This window comes from Saccopteryx leptura, chromosome 12 (genome assembly GCF_036850995.1).
Source record: "Saccopteryx leptura isolate mSacLep1 chromosome 12, mSacLep1_pri_phased_curated, whole genome shotgun sequence".
Lineage (NCBI taxonomy): Eukaryota > Metazoa > Chordata > Mammalia > Chiroptera > Emballonuridae > Saccopteryx > Saccopteryx leptura.
In genome coordinates, this window is record NC_089514.1 from 15,411,288 (window position 1) to 15,429,184 (window position 17,897).

At 43.6% G+C, this 17,897-nt stretch overlaps 1 long non-coding RNA gene across 2 annotated transcripts in view; it reads right to left on the bottom strand.

The window, feature by feature from the left end:
• LOC136384125 (uncharacterized) overlaps positions 1-17,897 on the bottom strand; it is a 106,044-nt gene that overhangs the window by 41,906 nt on the left and 46,241 nt on the right. Inside the window, exon 3 of one of the 2 annotated variants that reach the window (XR_010747529.1) lies at positions 16,827-16,883. The exons of the other annotated variant lie outside the window; for it this stretch is intronic. This is a non-coding gene — a long non-coding RNA (uncharacterized lncRNA). Of the gene's footprint in view, positions 1-16,826; positions 16,884-17,897 lie in introns of those variants that run through there. 2 annotated transcript variants of the gene reach the window in all.

Here is a 17,897-nt window from a genome sequence, read left to right on the forward strand (position 1 = left end):
AATGTGACCCGTCCCTGGCCACAGATGATTGGTTCAGGATGGGGCACCTTATCTAGACTGGACCAATGAGAATCCTTCCCTGGTATTTTGATTCTGTAAGTAAGGCATTTTGATTCTGTAAGTAAGGCAGTTTCTTGAAGGAAGGAGGGGCTGAAATTGAAAATATATAAGCTCAGAAGGTACTGAGCAGTGGAAAAATTAAGACAGCAGTAGGAGGGGATAATGACACGGGTGCACTGAGGGAAGAAAAGAGAATCCAGGAGAAAGTCCCAATGATGATCCAAGTCCTAGGCTCCAGATGTTCTATAGGCCCCAATCCCATTCATAAGACATCCCAGCACCCTCATAATAAATTCCCCGTTTTGCTTAAACACATTATAAATTTCAGGAACATGCAACCAAGGAGCTCTGAGTAATATTCCAGGTAAAGGAGAGCCCAGTCTTGCAGACGTAACAATGTGGAAGCTTCAGCTACAAAACATTTACAAGAATAGGAAACTGCCCGAGAGGCAGGGAGGTCCAAGGTGAGCCCTCGGTGATTTCTCTCCTACTTCCTCTCTCCACCATGCCCTGCTTAGCCCAGGGTTCCGGGATGCCTTCTCCCAGGGTATTTTTATCCAGGTCAGATCAGGTTAGGACATACTCTAAGGCAGGGGTCTCAAACTCGCGGCCCGTGGGCCGCATGCGGCCCGCCGAACAATTTTGTGCGGCCCGCAGACTAATCCACGAAGTTCAAAATATTTTGGATAAAATTAAGTAAGCCTAGGAGCCTACTTGTATTTTTCATTTCTCTAGCATCCTAGCTAGATATTAGCTTAGTTAACAGCAGTTGTGATGCGAACTACAGTTTCTGGTCGTTTTGTGACACTGAGTAAACTGCATGTATGATTGTGCTTGTTGTACTGATTTTTTTTTTGTTTTCAACTGCAGTGAGAAAAGTGTTGCGTAACAGTTGCCTTTTGTAGACCTAGTGCGGCCCGCCGAATGGCTGTGATCTTGCTCTGCAGTCCACATGCTGAGTTGAGTTTGAGACCCCTGCTCTAAGGGAAGTCTTAAAGTGGAAAATGTAAACAGATAAATCAGGCTAAAGAATATGGAAACACAGGAAGGGCTAGTGCGCTGCTCTTGACTTAGAGGTTGTGTGGTGGGGAGTGAACAGAGGTAGTATTCACTGGAAGATCTACATGGGCAGTGGTCCCCAACCCCCGGGCCGCAGACCGTGGGCCATTTGGTACCGGTCTGCAGAGAAAGAATAAATAACTTATATTATTTCCGTTTTATTTATATTTAAGTCTGAACAATGTTTTATTTTTTAAAAATGACCAGATTCCCTCTGTTAAATCCATCTACGACTCACTCTTTGACGCTTGTCTCGGTCACGTGATACATTTATCCATCCCACCCTAAAGGCCGGTCCGTGAAAATATTTTCTGACATTAAACTGGCCCATGGCCCAAAAAAGGTTGGGGGCCACTGTACATGGGTCTTCCCGGCTGGATGCTTCTAAGTCACGGATGATTGGCTACTCCTATCAGTGGATCAGAGAGGGCTCTGCTAGGGCCCATCGGCCACAGCCCACCATTATAAAACTTCTCTAGATCATTCAGGCCTGATTTTATCATATGCTATTCTCCCTAGAGATTATATGCCTGGTTGTGCATTAAAACCCTTATCAGCTTTGCCTATTTTCTTTATTACAGGTTCTCAAAGGGGAAATACTTGATTTTCAAACTTACCTGGTACAAACTCCAGTTATAGAATTAAATTCTCTAGGTATTTTAATAGGGTTACATTAATGTCTGTTTAGCTCATTTAGCCTCACTAAGTACAGGGCTTTCTGTCTAGATCTCACCTTTTGGGATCAGGTGATTGCCAGAAAATCTCCTTTGATTACATTTATACCGAAAGTTTCTGTAGATTTAAAAGTATGTTCTGACGTGCTCCTCCAAGGACAGCTATTTGAGGGGTTGGGGTGGTGGAGTTTATCCAGAAGAACTGCCATGCTCTAATTCCTGGCTACATCATGAACACATCCCTTTGGACGCGGCAATAAAACCAGTGCTGAAGGGAAGCGTAAACCCCTTCTCAGCGACGAAGTCCAGCCACTATGATGCAGGGGACCACTGGTATGAGGGATCCACTTGAGCTCGGACCTAGAGCAGAGGGGCAGGGGGTACGGCCAAAGCCAAAAGGCTGGTAACAGGAAAAAGCTGCAGTCGAAGTGCAGGTGTGTCAAAGCAAGGGTGCAGAGCTAGCCCTGCTTCTGCTCATGGCCACGGCAGTCGCGTGGCTGCTGTGAACTTGGGCAGGAGCTCCTAACAGCACTCAGGAGCACAGACACCACAGAACCCTCGATTTAAAAAAAAAAAAAATCCTATGCATATGTCAACTAGCCCCTTATCAGCTCTTTTCAAGAGAGCTGAAAGAGCATCTCGCAGGGTCTGCATTAGTGATGATGCTCATTTTTCTGAGCTACCCATCTGCCCTTATTCCTGTTGGAGATGGGAGAACGGTGGACTTCATCACCATCCTCCCAACCCAGCGCCATGGAGGTGGGAGCGGCCAATTCCCTCCCCAGGGAAGGTGTGGCTAGGCTAGAAGGGAAGGGGTGGCTAGGCTAGAAGGGAAGGTGTGGCTAGGCTAGAAGGGAAGGTGTGGCTAGGCTGGAAGGGAAGGTGTGGCTAGGCTAGAAGGGAAGGGGTGGCTAGGCTAGAAGGGAAGGGGTGGCTAGGCTGGAAGGGAAGGTGTGGCTAAACTAGAAGGGAAGGTGTGGCTAGGCTAGAAGGGAAGGTGTGGCTAGGCTAGAAGGGAAGGTGTGGCTAGGCTGGAAGGGAAGGTGTGGCTAGGCTGGAAGGGAAGGTGTGGCTAGGCTAGAAGGGAAGGTGTGGCTAGGCTAGAAGGGAAGGTGTGGCTAGGCTAGAAGGGAAGGGGTGGCTAGGCTGGAAGGGAAGGTGTGGCTAGGCTAGAAGGGAAGGTGTGGCTAGGCTAGAAGGGAAGGGGTGGCTAGGCTAGAAGGGAAGGTGTGGCTAGGCTGGAAGGGAAGGTCTCTGGGCTAGGCTAGGTCCTTGCTAAGCTATTGAAAGCCTCAATTTTTCTTTTTATTAAAGCAAATTATTATTTGAAGAGCATATTCCACTTTTTAGAGCAGAACCCTCCAAAACAAAGATAAAACAAAATTTTTTTAAAAAACCAAGATATTGAAAAAGCACACACTTGGTAGAAAACTAAATTATTCTGCTCAGGTTGGAATAACAAGGTGGCTGCTGGCTTATTTTAAAAATATCAAAAGCAAGACTAGCCAAAAAAAAAAAAAAAAAATTCAAGTAAAGGTCTTGGTTTCCATTACCTATGTTTATATAAAAGCTATGTGTTGTTTTAACCAAACATATGGTCTTTGTCCCTCATGTAGAGAATTCTGAGTTTTTCTGACACTTTGGCAAGAAGTACCGCAACCCCCTGCCAGGCCAGTAAAACTCACACATTTTTTCCTGCAAGGAAAAAAAATGTCAATAAAAATGAACACTAAAAAGCATAAAAGCTTACACTGGAAAGCTGTGCGGTAGAGAGCTGCTTCCTAATCAGCCTTGTGCTTTCAAAACAAATTGTTACAACATTACCGCACCATATTATTTGAAAGATCTAATACTGACGCTGAAAGTTTGTTCAATAGGCTGTTCAAAAATGTGTCCTTTAGATGTAGGGACCTTGCCATTTAAACAATTTTCTAGGATAAATCAGATGATTTAATTTTTATAAATATTTAATGCTTATTCTTGTGTTGTACAGGTTGATTCTTTAAGTGACTTCCACTAGAATTGAATTTCAACCGCTCTCAGAACACGGACGAATAATCTGTGTCGCACATCCGGGCGGGCACCTTTCAAGGCCCTGGCGTTGCAATCTGTCATAATAAAAAACAGAGAAGTAAATACAAGCCTGCTATCAAAATACGACAAGCTCATTATAATAAACCACTCATAAATCTTGAAACAAAGGCACCACCACACATTTTAAAAATAGTAATTTTATGCAATTTGCATAGGATGATTTTATTCGGAGCCAAGGCGGGCATTTCTTTCTCTTTGCACACATAATGCTGAAATGAATTATACGGTAATTCCACTACCCACCTCTAAAGAGGGCCTGAAATTAGTTAACAAATGGCTGCAAAACACTCTGCAATCATGAAATGCAAAATAAGACTATGATGCCCATAAATTCTTCTGCGTAGCACAACTGGGTTCTGCTTAGATGGAAAGAAGAAATAAGCAGTGTGAAGAGGCAGACGCCCTGGAAGTAATCTGCTGGGTCGAGGGTGAGGAGAAGGGTTCCGTAATGAGCTTCCTCAGGATATTAAAATTCACCACCTCTCTGAAAGACTCCCCATGGCCTCAGGGGACCTGGATAAATGTGTAGAGTAAGCTTGCCCTTCCTTCTACATAAAGATTTAAATAAAAACTTGCAGCCCATGGCACAAAAACAACCTCTAATTTTAAATATTTTACTAGAGCCTTAAAAAAGCCCTAAACCCAACTCAAGTCAGCTCAGTTCCTGATTGGTGGAAATGATCTGTCCCACCCGCCCCCACTCTAATTGCCTGCCAGAGGTTCGGGTGCATCTGGTGGGCATGGAAAAGGAATAAGCCGCCAGGGAACCCTGCCCTGCCCTCAGCCACAGAAGCCGGGAAGCCTGGAAAGCCTGCCTGGTAGGAGCCCTGAAGCATGATCAGAAAGCCCTCCATAGGGCTGTGCGGTCCCTTTCCACACCTTTTCTGGTGTCTGGGCCCATCAATATGGCCAGAGCCATCAGAACATACTGAATCTAATAAGCAGTACATTGCACTATAACAGAATAACCCTAAACACACATCAACCTACGTACCCCTGACTGTCCACGTATGGGTCTCTGTCCTGGAGGGCCTTAGGTGTGATCCTCAACAGGAGAACATTAAGAGGATATGATTTCAGGATAAACCAACAAGCGAAAGCTCTAATAGTATATGTCACAGTAAAGAGAAAATTCTGGTCGACAGCCAAAACTGGGAAAAATAATTAACAAGGAACTTCTGTTTTAAACTCCTATTTGCAACACAAATGAAAAATCTATTCATTCATTCAGAAATAAAATTCTTGAGCATCTGTGACGATGGCAATGCCACCACGATGCGCACAGCTAGGACCTGCCCTCGTCCAGCTTCCGGAGCAGCAGAGCGGGAAACAAGGAAGCAAGACAAGAGAGAGGGAACAAGGCTCTGACTGGGGAAGAGCAAGAAGCATTGGTTGGAGCTAGAAGTCAGGAGAGACTTCTCAAGACACGTGACGCCTCCGTGGAGCCCCAGACAATGAAGAGGTGTAAGAGGCGGACAAAGAGTCCACGCACGGGCAAATCATGAACGGAGGCGCGGAGGCAGCGGAAAGCACCGCCATCGGAAGAACAGAAGGGAGTCTGTCATGAAACAGAGAGGCAGTAGGGAGTGGGGAGAGAATGCTGGAGAACTAAGAAGAGCACAGGTAATGAAAAGCGGGCTCTCTACGGATTGCAAGAGAGGCCTGACCTGTGGTGGCGCAGCAGACAAAGCGTCCACCCGGAATGCGGAGGTCTCCGGTTCGAAACCCCGGGTTTGCCCAGTCAAGGCACATGCGAGAAGTAACTACGAGTTGATGCTTCCTGCTTCTCCCTCTCCTGCCCCTTTATCTCTCTCTCTCTCTCTCTCTCTCTCTCAAATTAATAAAATCTTTTAAAAAAAGTTTTGCAAGAGAAATGGGAAATCACAGAAAGGTATTTTAAAAGAACCATAAATATATTTTATAAAATAAATTCTGATTGTGCTGCGAAGGAAGAATTGGAGAGGAGCAAGAAAAAAGTCTAAGCAGGAGAAAATGGTAACTGAGTAATGGCAACAGGAATAGAGAGACGTGGACAGATGTCAGAGCTTTTTAGAAGTTATAAGAGACCAGACGTGGCTGGGCAGACGGGCATAATGAGTAACTGTTCAGATGGCTTGGGTTCAAATCCTGGTTCTGCCACTTACAAGAAAAGTGACTTAATCCTTCTGCCCCTTAGTTTTCCCTTCTGTAGTATAGAAACAATAATAACAGTACCCATTTATGAGATTACTATGGAAGATAAATTAATTCACAAAGTACTTAGAACAGTTCATGGCACATAAGTGCTCAAAAAAAACCCCACATTGCCTACTAAGTGTAATAGCTCAAAACTACACCGCTCACAAAAATTAGGGGATATTTTATCGCTTCATATTCATTTTGAAATATCCCCTAATTTTTGTGAGCAGTATAGAAACAATTGTTCATTAACTATAGAATGGGATGTGGGAGAAAAGAGGAGGAGACAGTCAAAGACCTTACACAGAATTCTGGCTTGGACAAAAGGGTAGATGACACAGACTGAGCCGGTCATCTATCTACTGCCTCTCAGCTCCCCACCCACTCCTCATTTCACGCTCGGAAATAACGGAGACGGACCGAGTAAGCAGCTCTCCTTTGCAGCTGGTATTTGGCTTTTCCAATAAAAGGCACTAGAGGGCTAATGCAGAGAGAAGGGGCTTCTCTCAGCTGTGCTTCCATTGGCTTCCTTTTGCTCCCACGTGGGGCTGACAATGGTGCACATGGGGGACATCGAGTAGCACTCACCCCACCAGATTCCAGATGCCCACTGAGTCTGAGATGCCCCAGAAGTTGCCTTCCCAGCCTTGACCCATCTGCACCCTGGAAAGGCGTCTCCCACTTGTAGTAGTGGCCAGGCTCTGGCCCGGGGTAAGGTAACCCAGCAAACTTTCCTGCCATCCACACCTTCTTCAATTGGTCTGAATTCCAGTCAGTTTGTCTCTTCCTTGGGTAATCTCCCTTGCCCCCAGACTGATATATATAGGGACCCTGACCAACACAGTCCTCGTCACTGAAATGGGAAACACGGGGAGGGAGACCGGTACTGAAAAGATCGGTTCCCGTTTGGATATGCTGGGCTTGAGAAGCTTGCTGCCGGTAGGAAGCTGAGTATCTGGGCGTTTAGAGCTCAGGACATGTGTTCGCGCTCTAGACAAACTTAGAAGAGAATAGTTTTAAGGTCTCTAAAAGTCTTAGTAAATGGGGAATATATGTAAATGCCACATATTGGGGAGAAAAAATGTGTGTGTGTGTGTGTGCGCGCATGTGTGTGTGCGCGCACACATGCATGTGTGGTCATATGTCTCATCAAGGATCCCTAAATATGCTGTATGTGGCAGAACATTTCATCAAGACTTATGGTGATTTTGTATTGTATATGTTAGGTAATTTCATTTTACATCTATTAACGTTTTCAAAGTTAACTGCAAATACGATTGAAAAGAGCCAAGCCTTCTAATAAGATAACTAATAATACTCCCAACTTGGAATCTTAAGCCTGGAGGAGGCAGGGGAGTAACTGGTCACATCAGCTACTCTGGATCTGAAAGCAGGAAAACTATAATTGACATCTCAAAGCCCTCAGTAGCTGCATGAAAACTGATGAACTACTCAAGTTTGAAACAACGAGACACAAACATATTCTGAAAGAGACCCAGGCCAATCTCTTCTCTTTTTTTCCAGCATGTGAATGAGACCAACATAACTTGCTCCTTGCTTCTCCCATTTCTCAAAAGTTTGTATCTACTGACTACAAAAAAAAAAAAAAGGAAGTTCCATCAGCAATTTGCAAAGGAACCATTTGGAAAAGAAATGGATTAAATCCTCCGGGAAATTAAACACAAATAACCCAATAACAGCGCCACAAAATTAACTTTAGACCATGAATTAAATTAATTGCCTCCTATCGCGGGGAACCTTGGCTACCACAGTCAAAAAATAATGAGGCCAGTGATGTCAACTGCCTTAAGAAGTGGGCAAGTGTGACTTGTGGTAGCCAAAAGTCTACCCACTATTGTTTCAACTTTCTGATTTATTCTGGAAATCTATACGATAGACAAAGGTCTTCACTTCTGCCCATCTTACACCTCAGATTATGTTTAGGCTGGTGAGAGAGGCTAAATTGTGGTACAATTCTTGACACAATCTTATGATTTGCTCTTTTGTGAATTCACCTCTAAGTGCCTGTGTCTAGAAGCAGCTAGAGCGTTGGAAATCAATCAAGGTAAGGTCTCTTTCTCCTTGAAGGGTTGAAGGGACTAGTGGGAACAAGTGATGATTTCTCTAGAACCTAGGCAGTCTAGTGGTAAGGCAGGTCTTTTTTTTTTTTTTTTTCCTGAAGCTGGAAACGGGGAGAGACAGTCAGACAGACTCCCGCATGCGCCCGACCGGGATCCACCTGGCACGCCCACCAGGGGCCACGCTCTGCCCACCAGGGGGCGATGCTCTGCCCCTCCGGGGGGCGGGGGGTCGCTCTGCCACGACCAGAGCCACTCTAGCGCCTGGGGCAGAGGCCAAGGAGCCATCCCCAGCGCCTGGGCCATCTTTGCTCCAATGGAGCCTCGGCTGCGGGAGGGGAAGAGAGAGACAGAGAGGAAGGAGGGGAGTGGGGGGGTGGAGAAGCAAATGGGCGCTTCTCCTATGTGCCCTGGCCGGGAATCGAACCCGGGTCCCCCGCACGCCAGGCCGACGCTCTACCGCTGAGCCAACCGGCCAGGGCCGTCAGGTCTTTAAGAATACCAGGCAGCTGCTCCAAGAGACTCTCTTTGGCATTTCAGTAAATAAGCATTTATTTCTGCATATTCTTTTCTTAGACCATGATGTCTGTATGCCCGTGGCATTGCGAGATTACTTAAATAATACGGGCCAGGGGAGCCACAAAATCAGCATGTGTGTGCCTTACCAAACCTCTGCTAGCGTTCTTAAGGGCTTTGAGGAGGAAGGTAGGATGCAACATCTCACAGAAATAAAATCCCAGTGATTTAAACACTTTTGCCAAATAAGGCCCACAGGGCAAATATGAAAGGCCTTGAACTGCCTCCAGTTTCTCTCAAGACAGCCAGTTTGTCAAAATGCCTATCGCATGGTCTCATGCACACCCTCCACGTTACAGCTGACATTTACTCCTGAAGCTTTTTAATAACCAAACAGCATTTTACAAAAAGTTAATTAAGGGCATTTTATTTGAGTATTATGTGACTTAGAATTATTTTCACATTCTTAATTTTGTTTGACATTTTGAAAATACTATACCTAACTCTTTAGTGTAGATTAAAAAAAAAAAAAATCTTTTAATGTGGTTAGCATATATTGCATACTATTTTTTCTTTCTCCCAAGAATTGACCCAAACATCAAAATACTTCTTGTTCGAGCTAGGAGAAATAAAGCATTCTGTTTGTTTGGAGTCTTAATTACTATGGTCCCATACTTACCTAATTAGAAACCCTTTTTTAGTGAGAAAAAAATATATATTTTCAAAGTTAATAAGTTTGTAAGCAGAAACATTGCTGTCTTCCAGAATTAATTATCCACATTCCTTACATACATATTTTAGTTAAATACTCTAATTAATATTAGTACTTAAAACATGTGGGATTGATTTCCCTGTTAAAGCAAACTTTGCTTTGTTTTTAGACACTATAATAAAACCATGATTTCTATTCTTGTAAACATTAGATTGCACATATAAACTTAATTTTAGATTCTGAACAAAATGGAAGTTATTTCATCAAAACAATTCATTTTATTGACTTTAGCCACTTCCAGCTAGTTAACATCAAACATCTTTTATGCAGATGAATTAACAACGTCCAGTCAGCAGTTTCCATAGCGTAGTGGTTATCACGTTTGCCTCATGATGTCCAATCTTCACAGCAAAGAAAATTATGACAAATATTCCAAGGTAAGTAAGTTCTTTATCTATGTGACTAGCACGAGCTACATATTTGTCCGGAGTCAAATGCTTTTGTGAAGAGTAAGGAAGAGTTCCTTTGTGCTTTGTTTTTTGTCAAACTTCAGCATTCCCATGACACTGGATTGCTATAACTCATACTTTTTTAACACAGCAGCGAACAGCCTGGCCTCTTTGATGGCAATGTAAGTACAGGGTATGATACTTAGCAAGCATAGAGTGCATTCATCATTTTCTATTGACTCAGAAGTACACAGTTATAATAAACAGTTGCAGAAATAAGACCTGGGTACATTTCAGCTGGACATTTAAACTGTCTTCAACTACAAGCAGAAAAATAAATAAATAAATTATATATATAACATATTTTCTACTTAGCAAATACAAGCTGGTAATTTGTGGTAAATCTAACTAAAATATTGATCCCTTGATGGCAAAATTTCAAGTTATTTTTTTTCTCCTTCTTGCTTTTAGATATTTTCCAAATTTGCTGAAATGAGTTTTTTACAGTTAGATCATAAAACAATTTTTTTTTTTTTTCCATTTTTCTGAAGCTGGAAACGGGGAGAGACAGTCAGACAGACTCCCGCATGCGCCTGACCGGGATACACCCGGCACGCCCACCAGGGGCGACGCTCTGCCCACCAGGGGGCGATGCTCTGCCCATCCTGGGCGTCGCCATGTTGCGACCAGAGCCACTCTAGCGCCTGGGGCAAAGGCCACAGAGCCATCCCCAGCGCCCGGGCCATCTTTGCTCCAATGGAGCCTTGGCTGCGGGAGGGGAAGAGAGAGACAGAGAGGAAAGCGCGCGGAGGGGTGGAGAAACAAATGGGCGCTTCTCCTGTGTGCCCTGGCCGGGAATCGAACCCGGGTCCTCCGCACGCTAGGCCGACGCTCTACCGCTGAGCCAACCGGCCAGGGCAAAACAATTATTTAAAAATCTTTATATGAACAAACTTCCATGGTTATACTGAATCTAATTATACAGTTGCTGTATTTTCAATGGTTTCCTTAAAGTTGGTATATTACTGGGGCAGTGACCCACAAACTAATTGGTGCTTTACTACAAATTTAATTTAGATACTAATAAAAATACAATCGGTTTCTTGAGAAATGCTTTTAGACTGGAACTCCTAATAGGAACCAGTGAAAACAGAACTCAGTGGGGACTCCTCCAACAGGTCCGTAAAATCCGGCCAGCATCTCTCCTTGTAGCCAATGCTACAGCCTTTACAGACGGGGGAATGAGAGACACGGGAGGCAGGGGCGGTGTCTCCAAACTCAGAATATAAAAATACATGACGGACTCCATAAACAACGCAAATCAAAAACTGAGAGAGAGGAACTGCAGTAAAATAAACGTTCTCCTTATTTCAACTCCTCATTACGTCCCTGCTGTCTAACACATGGCTATATCCACTCTATATATTTTATTAAAATTTTATCGTTGTCTTACAATAGTCCAGGGACAGAGGAACTAGATTGCTTTAAGAAGCTTAATGCAAATTATGAATTCAAATATTCTGCACATGAAGGCACAAACTTTGTTTATAGCTTTACCAATTCTACAGATTTAAAGTCTGCATGGACGTAAGTCTCCATTTCATTGTGATCCACAGTTGAATCTGTGTTCAGCCACTCAATCATTCATTCATTTATTCACTCATCCTCTACTGTCCGAGTGAGGCCTGCGTTCAAGGACAGGAGTGTGGTCAAATTCTACCAACTCTCTCCTCCAGCCTCCCCTGCCTCCTCACTCTCTGCCTGCTTAGTTGGACTTCACTTGAATAAGAGAGAATTTGAGATGACAGGCAAAGACATAGTCCAGTTCTCACCAGGCGGGCCCCAGCCTTCACCCTGAAACACGGGCACACCGCACTCGTGCCCACTCCTCTTCTGTGGGTCCTCTTCAGGAGGAAACAGCTTCTCCTTCCCACAGCTTCCATCTGCTCACACACAGCTCACCCTCCACATGGAGGCTCTCCTGGATCCCGCCTCCCAGACACTCCCGCTGGGTGGCCCGGAGGCAGGCACCAGACCAAGTGGAACACCTTTCCTCGTCCTATGGAGGCCCCTCCTCGGTGAAGGGAAGGGAGTCAGTAATGCCGGACACCTGGGCATGGGTAACGGGCATTCACAGCAAGGTAACAACGCCCTGCAGAGAAATGTCCTCAGAAACCCAAGTCCTGCCCTCTCATCGCCCGCAAGGAGGCGAGGGAATTAAGAACTAGCAGAACCACTTTCTAACCACTTCCTTCAGAAAGTCTGCACATGGTGATCTAGCTTTGGGAATTTTACATCTATTAGATTTTGGTGTTTTAGTTAAAACTTCACTTTTGACATCCTTTGCAACAAAGATAAATTTCTCCTTATACGGAATGCTTATAGCTGCTAAAAAAAATGACATTTTCTCTGAATCATTGAACATATATGTGCATTTTTCAGGGGAGAGAGTTGGGAGTTCTGTGGTTAAATTCTCATGGGGGCTTGTGATCTCATGAAGCTCAAGAACTACTGCAGCAGCAGATTTTTATTTCTAAAATTATTTTAAATTAATATCTAATTCAATTTATAAATGAACAGTGTTATCTGATTGGCCATTCAAGTGTTATGAACATAATGCCAAAATGATCAGAATCACCCAAGTGGCACAAGCCTCTTCTCAGGACTGGCTTTTTGCAGTGGGGTCAGGTGGAAGCGAGGTGCTAGTTCTGCTCTCCTCAATGAGCTCCCCAGGCCCACCCCCCACATAGCCTCTCTTCCAACGCCTCCCTTCCCCAAGGCAGATGCACTTGACCTGGTCCTGACCTGGAACTCGGACAGCCTGTACAGGTGAGTGGAGTGTGGGGCAGGGGCTCTGGGGGAAGCTGGGAAGACCCGTGTTACACGTCAACAATTTTCATGGAGGGCAACTTCCCCGTGATCTCAGGCCCACGTTTCATACATCATACTATGACAGTGACCTTGAGAAATACAAAAAGGAAAAAAAAATGTCCTGACTCAGGGACCAATTTCTCAGTGAGAAAAATGAAAGGTCAATGTTCACCTGAGTGTGACCAACAAAAATGAAATAGGCAAGAAAGGTGAGAGGGCGTGGCCTCCACTTCGTGTGTGTGTGTGTGTGTGTGTGTGTGTGTGTGTGTGTGTGTTTTCCCTAAAGACCCTCCTGCAGACATCATGTGATACTTCCCCTTTGGAGCTTGTCGAACTACATGCTATTCCTGGAAACACACACCTTCATATTTCTGTACTTTTGTTCATTTCAATTCCCTCACCTCGAAGGCCTCTTTTCTGTTAAAATCCTTCAGGACCCAGGTCAAATTTGAATGCAGTTGCATAGAATAGAAAGCCTAAATCACATTGTTGTAACCAAGTAAGACTTGATTTTTCTCATATAAAAATGTCTGGAAGGAAGCGATCTGTCTGGGCTGGTACAAGAATGCCAGTCATCAAGGATCCGGACTCCTGCCATCTTTCTACTCCACTGTCCTGGGCACGTGGCTCCCACCAGGACATCATGTGTCCAGCAGCAGAAACAAAGGGAAACAGACAGGCAAAGGGTGCTCTTTTTCCAAGGGCCCCTTAAATCAAGATCACCATCCAACATCTCTCATGTCATTGGCCACCTCATTGGCAAGTGAAGCTGGGAAATGTAGTTTCTCCATTGGACACCTGGCCCCAGCCACTATTACTATGGCAGAAAGAGCATGGATAGTGGATGAACAACTGGACATTCAGTCCAGCATCTATAAACTCACTTCCTTGTTTTAGAAAATACATAACATAGCTTATTTTTTTTCTTTTACTAGGCCAATGTCAACACTGTTGACATTTTGGATAATTCTTTGCTGTGGGTAGCTGCCTTGTGCCCATAGGGTATTTAAAGCACCCACAGCCTCCACCCACTGGGTAGCAGTAGCACCACCCCACAAACGTTACTACTAAAAATGTCTCCAGACATCGCCACATGGTCCCTGGGGTACAGTCATTCCTAAGTAGGTACCACTGCACTAGACTGCTCTACTCTTCTTTGTATCCCCTCCTGAGCTTAATAAAATCATGACTATTTATTATTGTAACTGCTTTAACATTCATTGCTGTCTTACCCATCTCTGTCATGCTCGTTTTTATACATGAGAACGAAGCTCAGAAAGAACGTCCTGAAGAAGCAGAGCTAACAGGTGGACTGAGAGGATCTGTCTGACTTCACATTCATGCTCTTCCCCTCCGTCGGCTATCCCGCCCCCCATCACCCTGCCTCCTGGCCAGCACTCAAACGTGGTAAGCCTTCAGGAAACCTTTGTTGAATTAAGCTTAAAAAACAAAACCAAACAAACAAACAAAGTCATGAGTGCCCTAGAGCCCAGGAATAGATCCTCAGTGTTTTATAACACTATATACAGATTTCATAGAGAGGAAAGGAGGACAGAGAATGGGATGGAGGGAAGGAGGGAGGAAAGAAGGAAGGAAAAAGACCACAGATTTCTGGACAGCTTTGATAAAGTATTTACCTTAATAGCAGGTGAGGAGATGCCTATCTTGTCAGCAATTTAAAAAACTACCTTATGAGTCATGATTATAAAGGGTAAATAAAACATCACAGAAGAAATGCTAGAACACTTTTATCTTAGACTCTTAAAGGAGCAATCAACGATTTTCCCCTCCCGGAGCAGACAAAGCGCCATTGTTGATGATGAAACTTCAACTATCAGTTTCTGCTTCAATGGAGAGCTGAACCGGTCAAGAGAGCCACTAAAATATGTAGTCATTGGCGAGTGGAGTGGGCGAAAGGCGCCAGTGAGATAAACTTCCGCAAGCATAGGTCCTTCAGTCTCGGGCCATTTCCAGCCTCTCAAGATCTCATTCGTCAATTAGCACAGAGCAGTAAAGGAACTAAAATAAATCAGAATAAAATACACGGACCTGAATTGTAGGGGAATTCCAGTATTGGAGCCTTCCCCTCCCTCTCCCCCTGGCAGAGGTTCTGGGGAAAATATAATCACTTTGCGTCTTAGAATCAGGCCTGAATTAGGAAAATACTACATGGTGAATGTTTGTTCCTCTTTATTATATCCAATATTTGTTTTAACTTTCTATTTATTAAGTGGCCCCGAGTTCCTAAGATGTGTATGAAGTATTGCACATTTTACTGATTGTTGTTAGAGGTATTCAAAAATCAGGGAGATTTCACATGCCTATTTTATGTATTTTTTTTTACTGTGGTAAAATATATATAACATAAAATTGAGCATTTTAACCATCTTCAGTGTATAATTCAGTGGCATTAAATGCATTTCACTTCCCTACCTCGTCCATTCTCTAATTATACTCACAGTATTGATATCTAAATAACTATACCCAAAGCTTTAGCGTTGCTTTGCCTACCAAAAAAAATTCCTACAAAAACAATAAAGTTGACGCTTTTTAGAGATGCCCTGACTCTGACAGACTCGTATACTATTTAAGAGTGTCTCATTTTTTTTTTGTTTTGTTTTGTTTTGTTTGTATTTATTTATTTTTTTTCTGAAGCTGGAAACGGGGAGAGACAGTCAGACAGACTCCCGCATGCGCCCGACCGGGATCCACCCGGCACGCCCACCAGGGGCGATGCTCTGCCCACCAGGGGGTGATGCTCTGCCCCTCCGGGGCATCGCTCTGCCGCGACCAGAGCCACTCTAGCGCCTGGGGCAGAGGCCAAGGAGCCATCCCCAGCGCCTGGGCCATCTTTGCTCCTCCAATGAAGCCCTGGCTGCGGGAGGGGAAGAGAGAGACAGAGAGGAAGGAGGGGGTGTGGAGAAGCAGATGGGCGCTTCTCCTATGTGCCCTGGCCGGGAATCGAACCCGGGTCCCCTGCATGCCAGGCCGACCCTCTACCGCTGAGCCAACCGGCCAGGGCGGAGTGTCTCGTTTTTCACCAGAACAGTAAGTTTCCCCTCTATTCCCTTTAAGCTTGTTTTGAACAGAGTGATTGTTGCTCATCTTTTCTCTCCTGAACTATGCTATCATCTCACTAGCACATACCATACTGGATCACGTGGGGCCCGAGCTAATGCTTCTCGGGAAATACCTGGAACAGCCAGGTGTGAGGAGTATTTCCATCATAACAGTGAGGAAACTAAGAGTTGGGTTAGTTTCATTTTCCTGAGAAATGAAGGATGGTCAACAATCACTCTAAGCTATTTTATACCACTTTTCTTTGAACTTCATAGCTCTATCACATTCTTCCTAATAGTTCAATTTCTTTTTTCATACATCATGATATATATGATATATAACACTCCACTCTCATAATATAACACTCATGTAATACATTCATTCTTATGTGTAGCTTAGGAAACAGGAAGTATTATTGCCCATTATTCTCTCTCTAACTACAGGAACTAACATATGAAAGGAGTCAAACAGGAAAATCACAATTACAATCACAAATTCAATTATAACAAGATCAATGTCAAATGAATACTCTTTATAGAGACAGAGAAATATCATTTAATCCTGAAGAAAAATTATCTCGAAATTTATTTTACTTCTCACCAGATTTCCAGGCATTGGTATCCTGTGGTTAATAAAACATAAAACTATTGTGTCTCTTCCTTAAACTATGTAACAATACCGATGAGCTACAGCAATACACTTACATAATTTCCAAACCGCTTTTTAAATAACATGTAGCTTTTCCCTTATACTTTAAAGCACTGCAATGTAACCAATATTGCAAAAATGTCCTTAACCACTAGAGGGCAAAAAATGCTCCATATTTGTACTTAACTAATTTTAAATTCTTTGACCAAAACAACAATAACCACCACAACAAAAATAAGTCTCTGAAGATCGTCTGGTTTACACTGTACAATACACTGTAAACTTCAGGCTCAGTTAACAACTTTAAATTTTTAATCAACAGTTTATAGAAGGCAAAGTAAACATTTCTGCAGCCTGAGTCTAACTATGAATTGAGAGTTATTAGCATCAGGGAATCGGAACATCCTTAAGAAAAGGTGGAATACTTAAACAAAAGAAAACAAGCTGCGATCGAGAATCAGCAATATTCTTTCTACGTTAATATCTGCAATGAAATGCAAAGGTTGTATTGATTATAAAACTGAAACTGTCACTGAAGCTACAAGGCGACCAAATGTTAAAATATTCGCATTTGACTCTTTATTTTCTGTGTGTACCTTCTTCCACAAACCGACTATAGATCTAACTGTGGCAAAGATGTGTTTAGTTTCCCATTAATATATCTTTTTGACCAATTAACTTTGTTTCCCTTCCAATTAAGCCATTTGCATTTCAGTAGCTAAAGCATTACTTTGTTTGATTAGAAACCATAACCTCTTCACTTTTTCACTCTTATTAATTAAAATACGTCATGGTAAATTAAGCCATTTGGATTTCAGTCTGGATGGGTGACATTTTAACAACTGCCCCTTCAACCTCCTCTCTCTGTCAATCTTGGTCATGTCCTACATCCTAGGACAGCAAGAGGGCGATGGTGGCAGCCTGGGAGAGGAGCGAGCAGGCTTGGAGCCAGAGGTTATACGTCACTGGAGTCAGCGATCTCCTTGATGCATGAGCCTTTCACTTGACAGTCAAACCTTTACCTTATAGAGCTACGTGTGACCTTACCCGCGACACTAAATCATTTCTGAAGTCTTGTTTCTTACCCTAAGCAAACCTGCTCTCCCCACTTTTCAGATCTATGGGCCCTGTTCACTCTAATACTAATAAACACCAGATAAGGTAGCAGTGTCATTTCTGTTGGACTAGTGAAAGCCACACATTTTTAAAATCAGAGCTAGTCACAGAGGAGTCAGTGTTCTGTATTATTGCCGAATGGTAAAATTGGCAGGTTGGAAAGAACCGGATAGCAATTACAGCTGTGCTGTATTAGACCAAACAGGAGCCAGGGAACGGTGTCTGAGCAGACTGGATGGCTATACATCAGGAATATCACAGGTGTCGTTTCTGCATGGACTGGGAAGCTGTACTAAATGACTTCCAAAACCGTGTCAGTCTCCTTTTAAGATTGATTTTATGTTGGAAAGAAATACATTGCACACAGTTTAAAAAGTCAAAA